This window comes from Suncus etruscus, chromosome 10 (assembly GCF_024139225.1).
Source record: "Suncus etruscus isolate mSunEtr1 chromosome 10, mSunEtr1.pri.cur, whole genome shotgun sequence".
Taxonomy (NCBI): domain Eukaryota; kingdom Metazoa; phylum Chordata; class Mammalia; order Eulipotyphla; family Soricidae; genus Suncus; species Suncus etruscus.
The window spans coordinates 20,226,254-20,251,874 of record NC_064857.1 but is presented as its reverse complement, the minus strand read 5'-3'; the positions used below and the strand labels follow the sequence as shown (position 1 = coordinate 20,251,874).

Below are 25,621 nucleotides of genomic sequence, written 5' to 3'. Positions count from 1 at the left end.
CATGTTTTATGATTCTAAAATGAGATATAATATTCAGAAAAAATATTAGATAATGAAGAATAACAGGTAATAGGGGCTGGAGTGGTGACGCAAAGTGGTAAGGCGTCTGCCTTGCCTGTGCTAGTCTAAGTCGGACCACGGTTCGATCCCCCGGCATCCCATATTGATCCCCCAAGCCAGGAGCTATTTCTGAGCATATAACCAGGAGTAATCCCTGAGTGTCACCGGGTATGACCCGAAAACCAATAAAAAAAAATGAATAACAGGTAATAATTTCACATCCAATATTAGCTACAAATATTTTGATATAATTGCTTCAAAACTTTCATAGAAACTTCATATTATTGAGTTCATAAATTTTTGTATAGATGTAAAATAATATAGTATTAGATTTTTCATTTTCATTTTATTTTATTGGGGTGGGGTTTGGTTGACTCAAAAGCAGTGGTTTACAGGAATCACGCTTATCTCTGTACTCAGAAATCACTCTAAATGTATTTGGAGGAACATGTGTGTACAAGAATTTAACTGGGATCAGCTGCATGCAGAGCAAGTGCCTTAAACTGTCTTATACTTCAGGCTCATACATTCATTTTAAACCACAAGTGTCGGTAAGATTAACATTTCTGTTATGTGATCCTCTTCTTCATGTCTCTATTATTATTTAGTTTACTATATCTATTTGAAATTGAGGTGATCTTCATATTTCTAATAATTAAATAACATCTTATTAAAGTAAAAATTGAAAAAATGTAATAGGTTAATTGTATGAGTGGTAAAATTTGAATATATCTAGATATACATATTAGTAAACATCCAGTAAAACTATGAAATTTACATTAAGATAATAAGTTATGCACTATCTGTTCATCAAGTGATGCTCAGTACTTATATTGGGAAACTTTGGCACATTACATTGTTCCTGTTTCAAATATTTGTCACTTCCATTCAATACTATGTGGTAACTCAGGCTATATTAAGTGTATTTTTGAGTAAATCTGACAAAGACAGACTACATAATATTAAGAATTCTGGATTATATTCATCTTTATTAGGGGGATTGAAACTACACCTAGTGTTTTTCATCTTTTTTCTTTCTCTTAGATATTTCAATCTTGATCCTTGGTCATTACAATTCATGATGCTTAAATAAAAAATGAAGGGAGTATATAATAAAATGTTTAGGGTTAAACAACTTTTCGAAGATTTATAAATCTTCCACCTTTGTTCTATCATTAGGTAGCATTTACAGAACAACAGTTCTGTGTGAGAAAGGGCACTACCAATTTACTCAGATTCTATATATATTGGTATACATAATAGCAGAGGTTCAAGAGAAGTCAAAGAGATAGCTCAGTAGCCTGAGCGAGTGGATTAAAATTTGCATGCAGTAGGCAGTAGATGATCCAGAATCTGATCCTGGAATTTGTGTGATATTCCCAAGAATCAAGCCAGAAGTATCTCTGAGTACCTCCAAGTAGGCCCCTAAATCATGCAAACAAAAATCAGAGTTCAGCTTAAGAATGAACATTTTCATGAGGTAATACAAGTGATAACAGATGGTAATTAGAACGATTTTTAACACTAATGCCAGAACAGAAAATAATGCTCTAAAATAACAAAGTTACTGGATCTAGTGTATGTGCTCCAAATATTCTATTTAATTTAGACAATTACAATACAACTTTCACAATATAACTTTTTCATTTTGTTTTTGGTATTACTCAGGCTGACTCCTGACTCTGTCTGAGTTCAGGGATTCCCACCTGGCAGAACTCTGGGACTGTGTAGAATAGTGAGACTAAATCTTGGGTCACCACTTGCAAAGAAGGCAAGTGTTCTTCCCACTGTACTATCACTGCAGTCAATATAACTTTTTATTTTCTAGCAATGATTTAATTATATAATAATAACTAATTTAATAACAAAATAAAGATAGTATGTCTAAACTTTATATTTCATCCAACAATGTTCTTAAACAATACAATAAAAAACATAGATACGCTCATTTTCTTTCCTTTCTTTCTTTTTGGTGGTTTTATCCATTCCACATTATATCATGTCCAATATCACTATACTTTTGCTTCCTAATTCACGTTCAATTTTATTTTAACTCTACTTACAGATCATCAAATATTAATGTTTGATTACAACTGTCAAAATAATGGCACCTTGGGGTCTGAGAGATAACACAGTGCTAGGAAGTTTGCTTTACACGCAGCCAATCCAAGACAGACGATGGTTCAAAATCCGGCATTTTGTATGGTTCCCCCATGCTTGCGAGGAGCGATTTCTGAGGGCAGAGCCAGGAGTAATCCCTGAGTGCCACCGGGTGTGGACCTCCCAAAAATGACACCTTGTGGTAACCAATAAGTTTATAAGTAATTCAAATCAAAGGACAAGAAAAAATGGGATATTTGTTATTCTTATCAGAAATTAAGGGAAAAGTCATTGCCTTTCCTTTTGTAAAATATAAATAGCATGATCCACTAGACATAAAAGAAAGTAATTAGTTTAGAAATGAGTAAGATGGAAAGTTAAGTAATATTTCATCAATTGAACAAATTTTGTTACTTAGACTACATCATTATGTACATGCCTATGCTATAAAACCCTTAGTTGTCAATTTATGCATGTAGATCATTGTTCCTTTAGATAAATAGCATCATCAGTTAGGATGAGTGAGGAAGAAGGATGAGAAAGGAAAACATTGTCTCTGTTCTCACAAATAAGGTTATGAGATAATAAAGGACATTTCTGTTTAAAAACAGGCATTTTGATTTCTCAATAGAGAAAAACATATACACATATACATGTACATAAACATTTACGTGCTTACATTATACATACACATATATATTAGTGCCAGAGGAAGAATTTCCAAATATTTGGGGAAAATACAGCATGTGTCTTAGTCCACAAGATAAATAATTGATTTCATATTCAAATTTGTTTTGTGAAATTAATATTTTCCCAGCTGCTCCATTGATCACTCAATATTCTGATGGACTATAAATTCCTTTAATATAGTGATATTAAAAAATAAAATAGCAATAATATCTCATTTATCTTTACATTCATCGTCTAGTGTAAATATATCAAACCAATTCAACTATAAAAAGAAAATTCTACTTCATTTAAAAATTTGTTTAGAAATTATTTCTGTTCAAATAAAGTGAATTATTAAAGATTCATATTTTTGAACTCAGTGTTTACAAATCACAATATTCTGAGTTAGGTTTTTATTTTAAGATTTTTCTTCTAATATTGGAATCTACTTAGATTCTCAAAAAAAAATCTTCAAAAGGTTTAAAGGAGATGGACAGACCACATTCAGAGTACGTGAAAGACCCTAATTTTTCTGCATTATTGGATGTGGCTCTGGTAACCCCTGAGAATCTCTGTACCCAATTGTGCTAAATATGGATGTTAGCAGTTCTTCCCTTTTCAACAACATTAGTGTTGGCTATAAAAAAAAAAAACTCAAAATGAGATATTTATTTAAAATAGTTGGTAATAAAAATTGCAAAAAATAGAATCTTTCAAATGAAAACCAATAGGTATTTAGAATCATTAAATATCCTATAGAGCCTGGGAGATAGCTAAATGAAATAGAAGGCACGCTGTGCATGAAGAAGCCCTAGGTTTGATCCCCAGCGCCATATATCGTCCATACACTTTTAGAAAGGAGTCCTAAAACTGAACCAAAGCAGTCCCTGATCACTCTTAGGTGTAACCCTAGAACCTATACTTGTATGTGTATTCTGCAAATTCATAACAATAATGCTTACTAAGCACTTATGGTGCAATGCTATTTCACAGATTATTTTAGACAGATCTCTTAAAGTATATCCCCTTTTATTATTAAGCCAACGTTAGCGGGAGAGATAGCATAGCGGGAGGGCATTTGCTTTTAGCGCAGCTGATCCAGGACAGACCATGGTTCAAATTCCGGCATCTCATATGGTTCCCCCAAGCCTGCCTGGAGTGATTTCTGAGCGTAGAGCCAGGAGTAAGTAACCGCTGAGCACCACCGGGTGCTACCCCAAAACAAAACAAACAAACTAACTTCAAAGAAAAAAACTAGATCTAAATGGGTCATTGACGAAGCTCGTGTCACAATACCATATTAACCAGAGCTAGAAATCCACTGCTTCTTTTCACTAATTCCATTGCTTCCACTCATGCATTTTGTTGGGATTTTCACTTAATAATTACTGTGTATCTCTCTTAGTTCTCTGTTTCCATTACTATAGAGACCAGTGACGTGCATTGCTCCATAGCCCCATCTTTTGGAATCCTAAAAGAAAAAAAAAAGGTTACTGTTAATTTAACTAACAAATCTCAAGGGCCCATATAGTCTCAAAAGGTAAGATCATTTTGAAGTCATATTTTAATCAAATCAAATATATATTGGTTAAGTTATAAAGAGCCTGCTTTTAGTAAAACATTCCATATATTTAAATAAATTCTATAAATTTTCGTAAAACAAAACATATTACTTCAAAAAAGCATATACATGAGTAATACAATTTAGCTTAGCTGGGATGTAGAGTGGTAGAGTACATGCCTCGCATATCTAAGACCCTGAGTTCAATTCCTGGCAATGCATACAAACCCTACAGTAATATTAACTTAATGAATATCCTCAATTACTACATAAACTGTCACTTCTCTGAGTATGCAAACAACTTTTTTGTTTTGTTTTGTTTGTTTGTTTGTTTTTGGGTCACACCCGGTAGTGCTCAGGGATTACTCTTGGCTCTGCACTCAGAAATCACTCCCGGCAGGCACAAGGTGGGGGGGATACAGGACCATATGGGATGCCAGGATTCAAACCACTGTCCTTCTGCATGCAAAGCAAATGCCCTAACTCCATGCAATGTCTTCGGCCCATACACAAACAACTTTTATTAAGTCATTTTAATATAGAAACAATACAGAAATACCAAAAAGTAATATAGAAAGTTAGGTGCCAAATCTTAGGGAGCTAAAAAATAATTTCTCCCTACATGCAGGGTTTTTCTAGGTAGTAAAGAGCTATACTTTCTTTTGGAGTACTGTAGATTTAATTGAATTCCATACAATGATGTGTATATATACCTATTTTTTTCTCTTCTTTTCTTTCTTTATGGGCTATGTCATGTTTCTTATCTCAAGACCATGGCGGTTTTTTGGTTTTTTTGTTGTTTTTTTTTTTTGTGTGTGTGTGTGTGCTTGTGTGGTGCTTACCATTATTGTTGGAGTCCTCACTGGATATTGGACACGTTTTTTGTTTTGTACTGATGGAATGTTTCATTTTCTTTTTTCTCCTTCACCCTTCAAATCGATGATAAGAGCCTCTAGAAGGACTCTGCCCACTTTCAGAGTATTAGACTTTTACCCCAGTTTACTACTTTTCTCTTCTTCAAACCAAACCACGCAAATTTAACTAGCTAGGCCTGCCTCCCAGTTAGAGGGGGAAATTCGGGAGGCACCTAGACCAATCAGATGCAAGACTACTATGTAGTAGGATAGGTACATGGGGGACCACATATTCTAGCAGCCCTGGGGGTGAGGGAAAAGGATACGGGAGATAGGACAAAAACGGAGGTGTAGGGAGGACAATTTGGTGATGGGAATCCCCCCTGATGTTATGTAAATATTTAACTAAAATATTATTGTCAACAACATGTAAACCACTATGATCAAAATAAAAATTATATTTAAAAAAATAAAATAAAATAAATGTAACTTCTAAGAGAGACACAGAAACAAAGGTAGATGCCTTCAAATACCTATTAAACTAAGGAAAGACTGAAGCTTTAGTAGTAAGTTCCATGTAGAATATGCACATTGGGGCTAGAACAATAGCAGAGTAGTAGATGCCTTGCACATCTCTGACCCAAGATGGACCTGCTTCGATCCCCGGCGTCCCATATGACCTCCCAAGCCAGGAGCAATTTCTGAGCACAGAACCAGGAGTAACACCTGAGCATCACTGGGTGTGGCCCACCCCCCAAAAAAAGAATATGCACATTGTTTGATATTCATGCTTTACAACTGAAACCTATATATTATTATAATGCAAAGTTACTTTAAAAAGAAAAGTGAAAAAGAAAAATTTATTTATGATGCTTTCACAGGAAGTGTTTGAATGTTATCTAATGTTTTATCTTTTTCCAACTCAGTCATAAATTAATGCCATTGAGAAAACTGGGAGGTCTAATTACCATACCACAGAAAAACAATATCAAATAGTAAGACTGTCACTTTCAACATTCTGACATTTGTACCTTGTATCTTTGGCTTCCATTTACCTTTCTTCAAAACAATATAACTTATCAAAATTATCAAATTTAGTCACTTTCTCATCGTTTAGGTAGTAATGGAAACAACAGAGTGTTTTTTTTCAATTCCTTTTAAGAATTATAGTGATTTGGGCCCGGAGAGATAGCACAGCGGCGTTTGCCTGCAAACAGCCAATCCAGGACCAAAGGTGGTTGGTTCAAATTCCGGTGTCCCATATGGTCCCTCGTGCCTGCCGGGAGCTATTTCTGAGCAGACAGCCAGGAGTAACCCCTGAGCACTGCCGGGTGTGACCCAAAAACCAAAAACAAAAAAAAAAAAAAAAAAAACCAAAAACAAAAAAAAAAAATTATAGTGATTTGACTCTCTTGGATTAAAACAATAAGTACTTATTTTTTTACTGAGCAACAACTAGGAAGAGTATGGCAATGTTCAAGAGGATAGTTGGGTCACATCTATAATATTTAGCTACTCTTATTAATTTGGGTGATTTACTTCATTCCCTGTGTTTCATTTCTCTGTGAAGTGGGAGATAGAGCAATACCTATTTCAGTAGGCAGCCGTGTGAGTGACTGAGGCAAGGAAAAGCCCTTATCAGCATAATTGCCACAAGGAAGTCTCCCATTAACATTAACTTTACTTCCCATCAGTAGAGAATTATGAGTGGAGTGAAGAAAATTTTCACAGATTTTAATTAAATCAATCATTAATTTATTTACTTACACAAAGTTATTTATTTTCCTGTCTTGACATTTGCCTCTTTGCACATTCTTTGTAAGTGAACTGATTATTTTACATTAAACAAGTCAATCGGGCCCTATTTTTGTAACTCTCCAAGAGTTGAATAATGATAGAAAAGGTGTCTTGATTTACTTTGAGTCCATTATAGTATATAAAATACAAAGAAATATGACCTGGTCCACTTACCTAAGACATTTTAAATAGTCACATTCATTGAAATAGAGTAAAATGGCGCAGATACTGAGACCTCTAAACACAGAACAGAAGTCTTCCACACACCAAAAAAAAAAAAAAAAAAAAAAAACCACCACCGGGAGAGTTCCTGAGCAAAGTCTAGAGTTGATCCCATGACAGTATGCTCCAAGGACGGAGAAACCCCATATCTCTTAGGCCAAGTGAATTCCTTTTCGAATGACCCCAATATTTACTGTGCCATGGCAGGAGGGAAAAAACAAAAATACAAAAACCTTGGTTATTATATATATATATATATGTTTTACCTCCATTTATTACTGTTATTATTATTTTTATTTACCTATCTATTTTGGTCGATTTCTCTGTTTGGGTGTGAGTATTGAAATTGTCCCCAATCATACTTATATTTTCTCTGCCTTTCTTTTCTTTCATTATGTGCTATGCCATGTTTCTCATTTCAAGACCATGGCGTGTTTTTTTGTTTGTTTGTTTGTTTTTGTTTGTTTTTGTTTGTTTGTTTGTCTGTTTTTTTTTGTGGTGCTTATCGATATAGCTCGAGCCCTCACTGGATATTTGACACTTCTTTTGGTACTGATGGAGTGTTTCACCTTCATTTTCTCCATCTCTCAAATCGATGATGAGAGCCTCTAGAAGGATTCCGCCCAGTTTCGGTGTATTAGACCCTTACCCCAGTTTATTACTTTTCTCCTTTTCAAACAAAACCACGCAACTTGAACTAGCTAGTCCTGCCTCCAGTTAGATGGGGAACTAAGGGAGGCATCAAGACCAAACAGGTGCAAGACTACTAAGTTGTGGGTTAGATACAGAGGGGACCACATATTCTAGCCGCCCTGGGGTGAGGGAAGAGGAAATGGGAGGTAGGACAGAAACGGAGGTGTAGGGAGGACAATTTGGTGATGGGAGTCCCCCCTGATTTTATGTAAATATGTACCTAAAATATTATTGTCAACACTATGTAAACCACTATGATCAAAATAAAAATTAAAAAAAAAATGGTGATTACCAAGGGCAACAGGTAGGGAGGCATATAGAGTTGCTCAAAGATAAATATTTATATAAATATGAAAATATGAAAAATACATAATTTCATGTAACATTGTAAGTGGAACTAACAGTACATTGCTATACAGTTTAAAGATTATAAGATCAATAGGGATGTATTCAGTGATTGTGTATTTGCACTGTAAGTGTGAGATTCTCACTTCTATTTCTGGCACAACACACACACACAATCAATAAAGCAGGACTTTTTCCCACCTGTCATTGAAACATTGCAGTTGTTGTGATTATCTTGTACTGTCAGAATGGATGGATTGATCCTCCAAAAAAGGAAAACAAAAATATTAAACAGGTAAATCTCATGCTATGTTGTATGTGTTTTTGGGACTGGGGCAAGAGGAGCAGGGGAGTGAGTTAGTGTGTATGTTTTTGAATTATTTATAAAACAGGTATACTAGGCAGAGATGAATAAGAGAATAAGGCAGTAGTTAGAAATAAGTGATTTCTGTATATTCTTTTAATTTCCATTAAGAATGAAGACCAAAAATGTTCGGGCACCATTTGAAATGTTATGTTTTTCCCTAGCCTGGTTCATGCTAGATTCCCAAAGAACTTCCAAGGTGGGAAAGAGATTCCTATTCCCCTATTCCCTAAGGTGGGGAAATGATCCTGATACTATTTATCCATAGCATATAATCCACACAGACATGAGGATAAAAAGGAGAGAAGGTCAAATGCAGAATTCTTTGTCAGCCTGCTAGCAGCCTCCAAAAGGCCAGAGTCCGCCAGCTAACTGACCAAAATACCCTGATTGCCTAGCTCAACACCTTTTATTAGGATCTGAACAGTGCCCCCCCCCCCACCTGGAAGCTTATAGGTGGGAAAGCAAGCAGGGAAACTGATATTGAAAGGAAATATTATAAAGGCCTCCATATACTTAACACCAAAAGAAACATCTAAATATTACATTAGAGTTAAGTTATCTCACACTTTGAGCTAGAGTTTCCTAATCTACAAATTGTTGTTTGTAAAGAAATTTTATACCCTGAAAATGTTGGGACACACAATAATTTATAAGTGTGACTTCTAGGAACAGTCACTTACACAATAGTGATATTAAGAGTTCAAGCTGCTAGAATCAGGAGAGATAGTACAATGAACAGGGTGCTTGCTTTTGCACTGGGCTGACCTGAGTTTGATCCCTGACTTCCCAAATGGTCCCCAGAGCTCACTAAGATTAATTGCTGAGTGCAGAGCAAGGAATTACCCTTAACACCATCTAATATGGCACCGAAAATGAAAAATAAAATATTTCTCTCCTTGTAAAATCTAAGGCTATACAATGAAATTGTAGACATTTCAAAGCAGCCTTATGTGTTTTTCACCATTCTTGTTTTTCAAACATTTATTTCTCAGATTAAATAGGAATATATAAAATATTTTAATTGAAAAAGTGGTTCTGCTAAATATGAATGTGATACTCTGGGTTAGGACAAAAATCAGGGAAGGGCAGCAAAAGAAATAATGTCACCAGAACTAAAAATGTATCATGGAATGATTACAAGTTGTGTCATGAATACTGTCACTTCTGATAATACACCAATATGACTTTCCATAGGAAAATAATCTACATATATTTATTTCTGTTCACAACCTAAGTTATGAATGTAATCAGGAAACATCCTCAATGACTTTATAAAATAATGAGATGGCAGTAACATCCGTCAAATAAAGAGCAGGTTGATTAAACACTTAAAAGAACATATAAGGGAGTCGTAGGATTTAAGTTGTTCAATTTAAGCAGAGTCCTTTATTTCTTTGTCCTTGAATATAAACATAAATGTAAAAAAAAAATGAAAGACGTTGTGCCCCTGAATTCTAATGCAAATTGCTATCATTTTTTCAAAATTCTTCTATAAAATTGGAACTTTTAAGTTTTAATACTATGAAAGGAATTTCACAACAAGACATTTTAATCAGATTTGTTTATGTATTTAGAAAACAGAAGTATATAGGAAAATATTTTGACTTACTATATAAAGAGAATCTTTGAAAATATATCATCCATCTTGATGTTTTAATATAGATATGTACATTTTAGTACCTATCAAACAGTTAATAAAAGATGACTCCTTGAGGCAATTTGCAAACTATGGTTTCATCTAGATATACGTCAGTGTAAATCAAGAGCCTTCAGTTCACCGTTTTTCTAAACAAGTATGCCATAATCTTTGCTAGCTCTGTTTCCATGAGGCCATCATAAATCTAATACACTGCTCAGACTCCTCAGAATACAGTCAGAGATCCGGATACCTGAAAGTATAGTGAACTGTACATACTATAAAGATATATCGGCTTTAGTCATCTCCTTCACCTGCTGGCATATTACATTTTAACAGTCTTGAAGATTTTGCTCCCATCATGCTTAAAAGCTACCTCCATTATCACGCTTTATTGAAACCCAACATTTGTGAGTCTAGAAACATGAACTAGTTTATATTTAGTGTATATACATAAGTAGTTTGCATACAATATCCCACAAGATTAGCCAAGGTGGACCTAGAGAATTGAATGCAAATGTCGATTTAAATGGCTTAAAACATTTTTCTCAATTTGCTACAGCTGATATTTAATTTCCCTTTATCTAAACCTGCTAACATTTCCAAGTGGGGGGAACAACTAAGATTCATTATTTTAGATTTATGTTTAATCCTGAAAGTGTCTGCACCCCCCAAAAAATAAAATTATATCGTTTCATTCTCAAACTTCAAGCTTAAAATGACATTAAAATATAAAAAAAATTAAACCATTTCCTTTGGTGGAATTATACTTTACAGTTTTGTATTTGTTGAATGCATTCTGAGGCTCCCTTAGGATGTAAAATGTATGGAAATATATGTGCATTGCTAAAGAAAGAACTAAATTTATTCTTTTCCCACATCATGCTCTTCTTTGCAGTAGAGGTTTTTAATTCAATACAGAGCTAGAATGAGATGGAGCCAATTTCCTGGTCTATATGTGTGACAAATGCCGAAAGTGGCACAAGATTAACAAATTAGTTGAAGTATAGATCTTAAAAGATTTTTTTTCTGTGTCTCCAAATCAAAATTCATACTTTTTTTTTGAAATAAAGCCTTCTTTAGAATTCAAATATAACTTCAGATTTGAAATTTCTGCACATATATATGGATTTATATATAAAAATATGGGAGATATAAAATCAAACTAGCCATTTTAAAAAATATATTTGTAGGAAAACTTAATCAGTATATACTTGGGAGATAAATTTTTATTAAAACACTAATAACTCCAAGACATAATTAAATAAAGAAAAATTTAGAAATAAATGTTATTCTTCATAAAAGCACCAGGCAAAAAACAGTATTTTTTATTTCTAATTTTTAATGAGTAAAAACTAATGTCTAAAATGTCAGGGGCTAGGCTTATTTTTCTGATAACATTTCTTAGCTTTAAATAAACCATCAACTAGCACTGATTTACCTAACCTCAGGATCATGTGTTTGATACAATACAGATATCTGACACCAAGCAATAAAAACATCTGTGACAATAAAAGCATGTAACAATTACAGAAATGTTTAATTTCGGAGAAAATGGCCATGTTTGGTAATAACATACATGAACTGCTTTCTCTTCTTTGTTGATAAACTTATATATTTTGCAAATAGTGACATTTTGAGAGTTTCTTAAGGAATGAATTTATGATATTCTGAAATACACGCTTGGGATTAGGCACATTCATTCAGCCTTGTCATAGCTCACCTGTTTTGCTTAGGCTTACATTATATAAAAAATGTAGCATTTTAAAGTAAGCACACCCGTACTTGTTGTACCCAAACATGATAAGACACTTAAAATTCAAGAAGAGTTCCATGGAGGTTGTATGTCTCAGTCACCCAATCTCCTTTCACATATCTGTTCATGTTGACAGACTGTGTCATAATACATCAACAGAAAGATCAGCACAGAAGAACAAAATTTCATCGCCTGACAGCAAAAGGAAAACTGATTTCCAGTATTAAATTAGAAAAAATATATATATATACCATTACCTCACTTCTAATAAGTCTTCTACCTATGGAGAGCGGAGGGAGGTGCCTGCTATAATCACAAGTTTATGCAAAGGCAATTAGATCTGTTTATAATTTTGGTATCATCTTCTGACTGACAGCCTATTTGGGGGTTTTATTTAATATATTATCTTCTTATTTATATCTTGGAAACAGCTTTAGGAATTAAAAAAAGATTTAATCATGAGACATTGTAGGAAGACATAGGGAAAAATGTGTGTCTACCAAATGTTTTGAGTAAAGACATTCCTGTATTAATTATCAGCAGAAGTCCAACTGACTATTAAAATGGAAATGGGTATTTAACCTGGCGATGAAAGTGAAGGGCCTATTTCGTATAACATCTTGCTCCGTTTGGACTTCAGTGAATTTCCCAGTACCTGCAAGAAATAATGTCTTTTGCAGCCTACGGCATCATCTGCCCTTAGGCTTTAATTTTGGCCCTGTTTGAACACTCCACAACATATGCACTTCTCTTTTGTCTATTATCCTAGAGTTGTGCTATTCCCAAATATTGACATCATCTACTTTTATCAGCATTAACTGCTCTGAAGCTTCCCAGCCTCATGCTCAGCTCTATTTCTTCCTATTGATTATCTTCCTCACTCCAGCAGGTAGCTAGCCAGCGAGGCTGTCCTGAGAAATAGCTTCCAATGACTTTATACGCACAATTTACACGGAATTGTTTAAAGAAGATATTAGCCTCAATACAAATCAGTGAACCTCATTTAGTCAATACTACACAATCCCGCTGTTGGCACCCTGTCACATGTTAGTCTTTACAGTCAGCTGCTGTACCCAATCTCCACATTATCCATAGTATTTAGTTTCATATTAAAACGAAGCCAGAGTTTGTTTTTTTTTGTTTTGTTTTTTTTTTTTTTGGTTTTGCTTTGCTTTTTGAAATTTTTTGGTATACTTTTTACATCACCTCTCTGAGCCATGTGATAGTAATATATTTTGAAATATAAAAACCTGAGATTAAATGCTTGATTTTTGACAGTGTTCTTAAATATAATAAATTCAAAAGGAAATACTGTTAAGTTAAAATGGAGTGTTTTTCATTAAGTCCAATCAAATGGTAGACAACAAAGGATCTTTTATTTGAGAATATGAAGTGAAAATGAAAACCAGAAAACCTTTACGAAGAAAAGGTCCAGCTAAATTATGTTGGAAGGAGGTCTCCCGATTGAGCTTGGGTGTTTCTTTTGCGAAAAGTGAGTTCTACTCAGAGATGTTATGAAGAAATATTTGTACAAAGAAGCAAAACTTAATGCTCTTTGGAGATGAAAATAAGGTCTAAGGACAGCTGACTTTGAAAATAACTCTAAAGAAAGATCGCATATGAAAAAAATTGCCACAGCATCTGATCTTTCCTTATAATCATAACAGGGAAATGTTTTGGGGAAAGTAATGCTAGTCCTTTCTTTCTCTTCTATGGCAATGCTGTAAAATTCTAGAAGGAGTGTTTACATTTCAGAATTACCCCTCCTTAAACTACTGGTTTACGATAGTTAATGAGACGATGTCCAAATGTTGAAACAGGAAAATTCAAATGAAAATCTAAATGTGAAATATAATATAATGGAATAACTAAGCAACATAATACTACTCTGAATGTTTGTGCAAATATTGCAAAATGAACTGCAATACATTAAAATTCTTCAGTGGTTAGGTAATACATAAGTGAAAGTTTACATATAAAAGCTATCAAACAAGGAATCTATATATCATATTATCTTAATTTTTTTACTTGAAAACATCCCTAAGGTTTTGAACTACATTAAAAAGATGTCATTAAATTTATTTGAATATCTCTTTGTAAACTCAAATGGTGATAATAAAGCAGGTCCGCAAAATAGTTTATCTGTTAAAAAAAAAAAAAAAGGCATCCTCGAGCTTCAGTTGCTGAGTGGCAGAAAGATGTGAGGGAAATGAAGAGTAGAAAAGATAATATCATTTCAATCCTAGGGAATTTTAAGAACTATGCATCATTTTAAGTAAAAATGGCTGAAAATGAATACCTTAAAATAAAATTACAATACAAATCAGGTCAAATATGTCATTGTTTACTCTTTCTTTTTTACTATTAAAATTAAAGGTGCATTTCTTTTTCCTCTCCTTTTCCTTTCTTCTTTTCTTTCTTCCTTATTACCTTCCTTCCTTCTTCCCTTCCTCCCTCCCTCCCTTCTTTTCTTTCTTCCTTCTCTCTGTCATTCTCTTTCTCTCACTTTTATCTTTCTTTAAATATCTCTAGATGAGAGATGAACACTTTGAAACTCAGGTAAGAAATACATGCTAAAGAGGACCAGTCCATTCTCACTGTTCAATTTTTTTGCAAAAGATACTCAGATAACTTAGTTTTTTTTTTTTAATCACAAAGATTCAACAAAGGACACTTTTATGCCAAGAGAAAATCATACCCCAGGCGAGAGAAAATACCATAACTGCATATGCAGACTGCATAAATGCAGGTATGGTTAGGATAATTGCAATGTTTGCATAAGAACATTTAAAGAAGTCAATAAAATAAATATGATAGTATTTAGATCCAATTCTGGTTCTGTATGTATGCATATATAATATGTATGTACAACTAAATTATGAGCTTCATAATACTCCATTTATCATCATGCTCTTAAATGCTTTATAATACATGGTCTTGTATAATTTATAAACTCACTTACACAGAAGAACATGTAATGTGAATGTAAGTACAAATTATGCACACAAATTAAAATGGGCTTAAAAACTTAAACAACAAATAGCCTGATAGCCTTTTCTATATTTAAAATTTTTATAATTCTTAAAATTCTCATTTGTTATGTACATTAATATTTAATGTCTATACTAATCATCTATATGGATTATACTTATTTTGCCTTCCCAAAAGTCATTCATCAGTTTTAGAAAGAGTACTGCAATACAAGCAGTAGTAAATAAATCTCTTCCATGAGTATTCTGATTAGTGTAACCTAGTCAGAAAGAGCACTTTACAGCAATATTAACGTCAAAAAATATATTTGTTCTGTAAACATTATGTTATAAGTTTGAAAATTAATTTATACTAAGGACAATTTTTAAGATAAATTATGATTTCAGGGTTCTAATAAATTAAAAATTATAAGGTGATTATTAATTTGATATCTTTATAATTATGTAATTTTTATAAATGAGGCTGGTTCATTTAACTTTATTTCAGAAAATAAATATTGTCATGGTTGGTTTCTACAAGATATGAATATTTCAAATATTATCTAACATATATATTATATGGACAATTTTACATAACAAAGTATAAAATCAACACAAATAATTTAGATAACTTTTATAATGTATTCATTTTAAATCCAGATTATTTTGTAAAAATATGCTAAGATGATTCGAATAAGTTGTTATTAGCCTTGTATTAAACAGAAAAATATATTCATCTATTACTATCTATGTATAATTAGATATATCATGAATTTTACAATCCTATAAAAATCACATATATATCCGTAAATACATTTTGTGCAAAGAAGAAAGACATTTTGATACATCAAAAGCAATGAAATGTGTACATGTTTCTTTATAAAGGTACAGAATAAATAGATGTATAGAGGCTATAAAAGTAGATTATTAACACATTTGAAAATTAATATAAAGATATTCTGCAATATAAAATATTAATGATATTTATCTCTTTCCATTTTCTTTTCTCTCTAAGCATGTATGTGTCAGCTTCTAACAAGAAAATCAATAATTAGAATAAAAAAGATAATGTAAATTCAAAAGAAGGTAGTTGGGTTAAAATTATTAAAGATTTAAATTTAATTGGGCTTTCTTTTCTAAAATATGAAATGAAAAGTCTATAAAATGGGTATGATTTTGCTATATTTAAATTTTTTAATTTAAAATGTTGTATGCAGATGTTCATGTAAGTACACCCCATAGAATTATAAAATACTCAAATGCATGTATAAAAAAATTATTAGATAAACCTAAAATGATCATTTGGTAACACAAACATCAAAATTCTAACCTAAGCAAAGACAAAGTTATTCATCATTTCATTAAGACATAATCATTTAACATCCCCTAGCTTAATATATGTAACTATTTATTGACTTTTCACACTTATAATTTTAATATTAAACTGAAATATAAATGATAATGTCCAATCAAATATTTGCATAGATAGCTATTAGTCATTATGTTGTCAACCTTTACATTTCTCTAGTTAAAAGTTTTTAAACCTGAGAAATTCTAGTGCCACAGCATTTAAATGACACTATCAAATGCCTTCCACAGAAGACATCACTTACAGTATCATGTCCATATCTATATTCCTAAACCCTGCAGCTTAAAAACATTTCCATCTCAAAAATAGTATTTAACCAGTGAGGTCAGCAGTGTTCTTCTTTCAGGAAGTTACCAAAATGCAGTAGACAAAAAGTTATTTGTAACTCTGAAATGACTGGATTTATTCCCCAATTCTTAGGTCATTAACAGGAATGAAGCTACCTCACTTTGTATTTACCTGTCTTCAATATGATAAAGTAAATGACACCCCCCCCCCAAATAAATCAAATGATGGGAGGAGGAAATGAGGGCACAGAGAGAGAGAGAGGAATACCTTTTTCTTAGTTTCACAAAGGGTTGGGGGCCTAATTATTTTTAAGTATAATCCAGCCAACCTCTTCTCATGCTTAGCTGCACTGAGTGACACTATTTGTGATGCCCAGTGTGCTGAAACTGAGCAGGTTGCTGTCAGTTTAAAAATGACTATAATAAAAGTGACCATGAAGATGGATCTTGTGATTTTGCGTTTCTAATCAGTCATCTGTGAAGAACACTTTTGCTTTGATTCAGCAGACTGGTGACAGCCATGATTGATAGTGCAAGAGGATGAAAAAAGGTTATTAACTGTCTTCCTATTAAGCTCAATGTATTGCCCCTCTAGGTGCATCTCATACTTTAAGTTAAAGTACTTACTCAGGTAAGGTCAGGAATAAACTCTATGGTGATAGAATTCACTATGATGAAACCGATCCAGGCATTGTTGCATTAAATCTTTGAGTATTATTTTTTAAATATATTTAATTTCAGTGTCTTACTCGTTAACTAAAAAGGGGAAGAATCCTCTTACTAAAGCATCTGTACAGAAAACACGAAAAGTGTAGAAGACAGATTCCAAAGATAAGATTTGAGTGTATAGCTAACTAGGCTAACTAGCAACATGTGTGTGGCATATACATTAAAAGAGACATATTAAGAAAGCAGTTTTAAGGGTAGATACTAAAACTGACATAACTAAACATTACGATCTTTGCAAATGCTCTTTATCTTCATAATCATCCATGAGGCAAGATTCTGATAAAAAAAAAGTGTAAGAAACTCCAAGTTTAAAATGTCTGGATACTTCTTCTCATTTAAATATGTCCAATATTGTAAGCTTGGAAATTAGAATTATTAAATATATGTAATATGTACACAATGTTTGAATAGAAGTATCTTTTCATCTTGCTCTCTCACATACACACACATATTCACAGTCATACAAATTGTACCCTAAGGTACATAAAGATTTGCGGTAACTCAGGCCATATCATTAAATGAAATAATAAAATTCAAAATGTTCTCATACTTCTTGTGTTCATTCAGTCTTTCTGAAGCCAAACTGTACTAGAAATCCATACTCTACTGTCTACATATAGAAAGATTTTTTTTCTATATATGTGACTTGCCTTTAATCAAATATTTTAAATTCATAAGCTTAGCACTGAGAAATAAAAGAGCAAACATATTCATTTTAATTTAAAATTATAGTACTCTATTATTGTTGACTTCTTACTATAAAATGCATTATGTATCAAACATAATTTGAGCTAGCCAAAAATAGTAAAAGATATTGGTAACAGCACTGAGATAACTATTAAAGCTATAAGTAAATTCTAATTCTCTGTGCTTGGGGGGGTGATTGTACAAAACTATGGAATAGTACAGAATAAGAAAATGTTACAAGATAGTTACTGGGAGTTTTGGTATAAGTAGATTTTTATTGTGTCTAAATGTTTTCTTTACTATATTACATACATAAAGTACATTATACATCTAGCACATTTCTATAGTAATTCATGCTTTCCTGGTATATTAAAATACTTATCATTGTGTCTCTTCATTTAAAACAAAAGTAGATCAATATGAAAACTGTATATTTAGTGAATTGTGTTTGTGTGGAATTGACTTAAGGGTAGATTTTAGGATTCATACAAGATTTCCTCAATATTATATGCATCAAAATTTCTCTTACTGTCTCTTAATAAACTTGAGTTCTGAAAATGAACAAAATCAACAATAAATTGTAATATGAGGGACCATGTGATCATAATATTCTATATCTTAAGCAAGTATTTAACAAAGTCTTTATTTTGAAATTATAAGCTAACAAAAAATGAAATTGGAGGGCACCAAAAAACACTACATTTAAAATCAAAAGAGTTTCATTTAACCTCATAGTAATTACCAGGATGCTCTGAAATGTTAGTGAAACTCCCATCTTCCATCTACCCAATTTGGAGATTTTTATGAAAAAAGGAAAAAAATGCAAAGGCTGAGTAGGCCCCAGAGGTACTCAGAGCTTTCCTAGTTTGATATTTCCTATTCTCCTCTCTGCTTTTTATCTTTATACACTCAAGATCTAGAATACACACAGCACACATTTTATGAAAGAACTAGGAAAAGGCAGATGGGGCAAAACATAAGTCATCTTCAAGGTAGCTGAAATCAATGCCAAGTAATCGCTTTAGCAGAATTCAATGGCTGAAGAAGAGTAGAATTTGAAAAAGCAACATTTTCAGCATCCAGCATCCTTTTGAAACCCTAAGTACTCTAGAGTTGTTTATGCAAGTGATAGAACTAGAGAAAAAATAACCCCCAACTTTGTGCAAACCTTTTACATTTGATTCCGAGACTATTGACACATATTTTTTAACTCCTGAGACACAGGGCTTCTTTAATACAAAATTGAAGACTTCGATTACATTTAGCGAAAGCTCTTGCAGTTCTCTTAATTCTTAATTCACCCCCTTCTCCTCCTGCTTCTCCTCCTCCTTCTTTTCCTCCTCCTTCCTTTTTCTTCTCCTCCTCCTGATTTTCCTTTTTTCCCTCCTCCTCCTCTTCCTCCACACCACCCCCTCCACCTCCTATTTCTGCCTCAGACCTACTAGAGTAGGGGTATAAACTGGGTGGGTCGCAACAGTGTGCACAAAATGTGGAGGGACAGCAGCTGTCCACTTCAAGACTGTGTACCTGAGCACAGTGGCCACTCTGCTCTCCTGCCCAGCCCACTCCTGCCTGCAGCCTTGCTGCTGTCAAACCAGCTGGTGATTTGATAGGCTTGTCGGGTTGCCATGGTGTTGACTTCTTGCCTCTGAGGAGCTGCCCAATGACTGGAGGTCTGGGATTATAGCGGGAAGAGGCAGTGGCCACAGCGAATTTCCACAGCAGCTGCAGCAGCTAGAAAAAAAAAACAGAGGACGAGGTCTTATGAGGAGCTCTTCACTCATCCGCAGGCTGATCTGCCTGCCCAGGAGCAAACCAGCGGGGAAAGGGAGAGGGAAGAAGGAAGGAAGGAAGGAAGGAAGGAAGGAAGGAAGGAAGGAAGGAAGGAAGGAAGGAAGGAAGGAAGGAAGGAAGGAAGGAAGGAAGGAAGGAAGGAAGGAAGGAAGGAAGGAAGGAAGGAAGGAAGGAAGGAAGGAAGGAAGGAAGGAAGGAAGGAAGGAAGGAAGGAAGGAAGGAAGGAAGGTTGCAATGGAGACTACAGGACTCTAAAAGCGCCTGGCTAAGGGTTTGAGATTCTCTCAAAACATTTTATAAGTGATCTGTATGCTCTGAGAAAAGAATCCTCCAGAATTCGTTAACATTAGTCACACAAGACATTTCTGGGGTGCAGTAGGTTTTTGGAAGGGCTTTATGTAGGTGTGACACTCCCCTTACAAAACCCACTTTTGCATTAAGGCAACGAAATCCTTTGACAAAAAAAAAAAAAAAAAAAAAAAAAGGAGGCGCTCTGCAGAGAACTCCAATTTCTGGAAAGCAACTTAGGACAGAAGAGAAAGTGCAATTAGGGGTTCCAGCAAATCCAAGCAAATAGTGGTCCTGGGCCGGTGGCCGGAGGGGGGCGGCGCGAAGAGCAGAAGGGAGCCTCAAGTGCAACGCACAACTCAGAAGGAAACAGTAAACTAGGGAATGAAAGGGGGGAAAAAACCCGCTTCTGTTATAAATTAGTAGGTAGGCGAAGGTTATGCAAAGAAGAAAAGGGAAAGTCAAGTTGTTAAAGGACTAGAATAAACCCCCTGGGAATGCAACCAGAAATCCATCCCCCCCTTTTGGTCCCCAATCCATAAAGGGAGGGTTTGGGATGGAGGAGGAGGGGGGGTGCATAGTGGTGTGATGAGAACTCTCTGGAATGTCTGGAGGAAAAGGATGGGAGAGGGAGAGAGGGAGAGAGGGAGAGAGAGAGAGAGAGAGAGAGAGAGAGAGAGAGAGAGAGAGAGAGAGAGAGAGAAAGAGAGAGAGAGAGAGAGAGAGAGAGAGAGAGAGAGAGAGAGAGAGAGAGAGAGAGAGAGAGAGAGAGAGAGAACGAACCCGGGTGCTGAATAAATGGCTGGAGAGAGAGGGGAGGGTGGAGGAGAGAGGTGGAGGAGGGAGGGCAAGTGAGGAAAGCACATTTCCACGTTTTGCTGGAAGCAAGTTAGGGATGCCCGGAAAGAGAGAGCGAGATTCCAACTAAAGCCAAAGAAGTCCTGAAGTTCAGACCTGGAGCAGAAAGGCTGGAGGCAAAGAGCAGAGGCAGAGAGAGTGAGAGAGAAAAGAGGGCGGGTGTGGGAGGCCCCCAAAAGGTGTTGCAGCTCCCGGAGGATGTGGGAAGACAAGCACAACCCACTGGCAGGAGCGGCCGCTAGCTAGCACCATGCGCAAAAGCGCAGAGAACAGAGGCGTCTAGGGCAGTGGACATACATGACTATCGCGGGGCAGTCTCCGGGAGCTGCATGCAAGCCAGGTGCCCGGGAACCCGTTTCGGGCTTTGGCAGTCTCAGGGACCCTTTGGGCCAGAATTACAGCTCGTTCAGCCGGCTGGAGTCAGACTCCCCGCGCATTGCAAACACCAACCTAACTAGTTTTACAGTCACTTGCATTGATTTTCCTGAACAAATAAGCATAATGCCCTTTATTGCAATACTTCCCCTGGCTGCAGCTAGAATGCCACGAGCTTCTGATGGCTGCCTGGCTCCTGATTCCATATCCACCCTCTTGCCAAATAAAATATTTTCCCTCATTTAAAATATCCAAATGAAAGATCGCACTCAGATATGGAGAGGGCAAATCCTCCTGGTCCTTCTTTCTCTTTTTTGAGTTTAGAAATCACTCTTTAAAAAAAAATTTTTTTTCAAAGAATAAGCAGAAGACAAACCCACACACAAGTTTGTAAACGAGTTAGGAACTTGCTGGCATTTGCATATTAAATTTTTCTAATAAGAAGTAATTCGATTTGGAAGGAGGACGCCGGCAAAGAAATTAGCGCGTTTGCAACTGCAAAGAAATCATCACAACCGTCAACCACACCTAAGCTACACAAATTCTGAAGTTGTCTCTTTCAAAAGACACCTTTTAAAACATAAAATATATGTTTAAATCAACCCCCCCCAAGCGTTTTCTGTTAGAGGTTCTGCCATACATGTCAAAGGGTTGTTGAATTATTCATTATTGTAATTAGTATCATCATTGTCATTATCCTTTTCCATGTGGAAATAATTTTATTATCGTAATTTGATATCTGAAGAATTTCCTGTTAGTCGTTTGATAATCATTTTTTTCTGCTGAAAAGAAAAGTTTTGTTTAGGAATGAGGGAGAGAAAATGTTTTAAATGCTTTGATGTTTGCTATAGATTTCCGTTTATCTAATCGATCGGAATGCCAATAAAATCGATTAAAGGTTTAGTGTTTTACAAACAACCATTTTGTGCTTTTTGATTTTACGTTCAGAATGATTTTAATAACGCCAATGTTTTCCTCTAACATTCTTTCTTGAAAAGCCCCAACCTTGATCGTTTTTCCCCTTTCTGATTAAATTTGCTACTTCAAGTTTCTGTAATAGGAAAATAAAAATTATAAGCAATGGCTGCAATGGTTTAAATTTCGCTCTCTCGTTGTCCAAGGTATTAAAGAAAGCCCTTTAAAATCTTGGTGAATTATATGCGATCATTCCGTGATTGCGGAATATTAAATTAAACTTAGATAAATCCGCATTGAAGGAGGCAGCACCCAATCCTGAATTTATTTCCCATTTTCTCTAACAGCATCACTGCGCTTCTCTCTTTGCAATGTCAATGTGCCAAATCTGGGCATTTTGAAAACATTTTCCATATGCTTTAACAGGGGACTGATAGACAAAGAAGAAAAGGAGATGATCTTTTTGCTTAGAGGTATATTTCCTTTAACCTTTTTTTTTTCCTTTTCGACTTTCACTGCTAATAATTTTAAAGTAAAAGTTGGAAATCATTTTCTTCTGCGTTTTCTTTTTTCTTTCACCTCCCCCTCCTCTCATTCTGGTTCTTTTTCTCTTTTATGCCTATCTTATAATTTAGTCCTAAATTGAGTTTGGGTTACAATGTAATGTAAAGCTATTATTTCTGTACCTTGGCAAATAATATCTGCTTCAAAATATTTCATTCATTTAATGTCTGCAAGCTACCTGTTTAATTAAAGATGTATTTAATTATACATTTTGTAACTTAGATTAGATGAGTTGTTTGCTGTCGGATTTAAAGGTGCTTTGTGCCTAATATAATATTTAGGCTCCTTATCTAGAGGGGATTTTCTTTAGCTATCCAGGTATATTCACTTTTGTATTGGAAATGTGCATGTTCAGACTAATGTGATGTTCTTAAAAATATCTATTTGGTGGCCAAAGTCTAGTTTATTGTCTATATAACAGTTAATTGACATGGTATGAATATTTTATGTTTAAAAGGATCAAAAATCTGTATTCTATGCATTGAAATCACAGCAATTATTACTTTATATTTTCCTTTTTCTCTCTCTTTCTGCTTGTTTCTTTTCCCACCTGCATGGTTTCCTTTTAGGTATTTTTTTCCAGAAAAAATGTAAAATGTGTGTGGAATACTTGTGATGGAAACATTTTCATGTATTTTAAGAAAGCTTTTCTTGTGATGATGGGTTTAGGTAGCGGTAGTGGTGTGGTTGTGTGTGTGTGTGTGTGTGTGTGTGTGTGTGTGTGTCTGGAGGAAGGCTGTGGTGATAAGGAATCCTCATTAATTTGCATAACAACTGAGAAAGTACTTGTGAAGTTGTGAAGTACTATTGTTTTGGGATGGTCCTGTCAGATTTTGTTTATAAATACTAAGCTAGTTGCCTAGAAGGAAAGGAGGTCAAAGTACCTTCTGAGCCCTGACCCCTGTAAAACCAAGGACATCTGTCTTCCCTCCCCCTCCCCTTTTCCCCTCCCTTATAATTTTTCCTCCCCAAATCTTCTAATAATTCCTTTCCCCTCTCGTTATTTCTTCGTTACCTGTGTCTAACTTTGCAAAATGAGTGCCCCCCCCCACACTCCTCAAACAAAACAAATCAGGTCAGAACCTCTTGGAAGGAAAAACTGGCCAAGCAGATTTACTCCAAAGTTAAAGCCCAAATGCAACTTCGGTTGAGAGAGAAACAGACAGGCATGTAGATGTAGAAGGATAGAGACCAAGAACAGGAGGGAGTATTTGTATGATATGATATAAGATCACAAAGGAAATTAAGAGTCAAATTGGGGGAGGGGAGAAAATCAGTAAAGGAGGTATTTATTTGCCCACATAGACTACACATTTAAACACACACACACACACAGTGCCTCTCCTTTTTGGATTTTATTTTATCTAACTCCTTTTCATCATCAAAGATAGTATACTCTCTTCTGTATGTTAGGATATATTTTAACACCCCAGTCTCTTGTTCAGCCTCAGCAATATTTACTCTTTTTTTAAGCAATGAGATATGATGCTTTCCCATACTGTTTTTTCGTGATTGCACTGTAAAATAAGGTGTTTGTGACACTTTCACAAAGGAACCCTGACCTTGTTAATTCCCAGTCAACTGTCAGATCTCTCTCTTACAACAAACACTCCAAGATCCCCTGCACCTTCCTCCATCCCCCACTCCAAAGCACAACGCCCCCCCCACACACACACATACCAAATGACAGACCTTGGTATCAGGTTTAAGTGTGTTTTGGAAAAGAGTTGCTGAGTTCAACAAAATGTTAGTTAACAGTTTGCCTTTGTTAAATAGTCCCGGGGTGGAGAAGACCCAACAAAAAGAGAAAAGTAAGAGGGAGGGGGGCTGAAGATCTGAAAGTATCTGTGGTGATCTAAAGTGTTCCTAATGTTGAATACTTGTAATACCTTCTATCAAACTGAGCTCAACTACAGACCCCAGAAACTTGGTCAAAAAAAAATCATTCTCCCTTTCTCCCTTGTGCTGGAGTTGTTCTTGATTTGAAGAGACCTGGAAAGGGGGGTGTGTGGTATTTATTAAGGAATTGGGGAGCGCCATGCGATTAAAAAGAAGAGGATAAAATAACTGAAGCTTTATTAAACCGACTCCCAAAACCAGGCGAGTGCGCGGCGTAGATTTTTTGGAAAGAAAAGGGGGGTGTGGGATAAGGATTGGGAGAGAAGTCTAGAAGTGCAATTACCTTTTGTCTCAATGCTAAATTATTTCTGCTTGCAAAAACTCGACACCCCCTTTAACCAACTGGTACCGCTTGTGGGTACCGCAGACCGGGTTTTCTGGGTCAGAGTGGGCACGCATTTGGGCTGGGGTGAGCCTGCCAAGTGCAAGAAAGAAGATGGTCTGGAGAAAGTTCAGGGAGCGGCTGGAGGGGCCACTACTGGGAAATGCAAAAGTCGCCAAATGTTTCTGCAGAGCTGTGGGCGGGTTCGCGCAGAGTTTAGGGACAGCAGAAGAGAGGAGGAGAAAAAGGAGGAGGGACACTGGGTCAAAGGTGGACTGCAGGGGTGCCACCGAGACCCCAGAGGAGCAGCTGGGCTGCCCGAAGCCAGGGGTCAGGCTGGAGAGTGCAAAGGGCCGCAGCGCCTCAGTGCAGCCGGGCCGAGCGCTGCAGCGTCTAGTAGCAGCAGCAACCCGTTAGCTGGGCTCGGGTTTACCCGCCTCGCCTCACCCCTGCCCGGGGCACCGAACTGGGAGTCTTGCAGACCCGCCCCATGCAGTTCTGCAGC

At 35.4% G+C, this 25,621-nt stretch overlaps 1 long non-coding RNA gene across 1 annotated transcript in view; it reads right to left on the bottom strand.

Annotated features, from left to right (window-relative positions):
- Nucleotides 1–2,151: 2,151 nt before the first annotated feature.
- The window catches only part of LOC126020399 (uncharacterized), a 29,352-nt gene continuing 5,882 nt past the window's right edge, over nt 2,152–25,621 (bottom strand). The window contains exons 2-3 of the long non-coding RNA XR_007499587.1: nt 19,629–19,835; nt 2,152–2,293 (exon numbers count right to left, since the gene is read on the bottom strand). This is a non-coding gene — a long non-coding RNA (uncharacterized LOC126020399). The remainder of the gene's footprint in view (nt 2,294–19,628; nt 19,836–25,621) is intronic.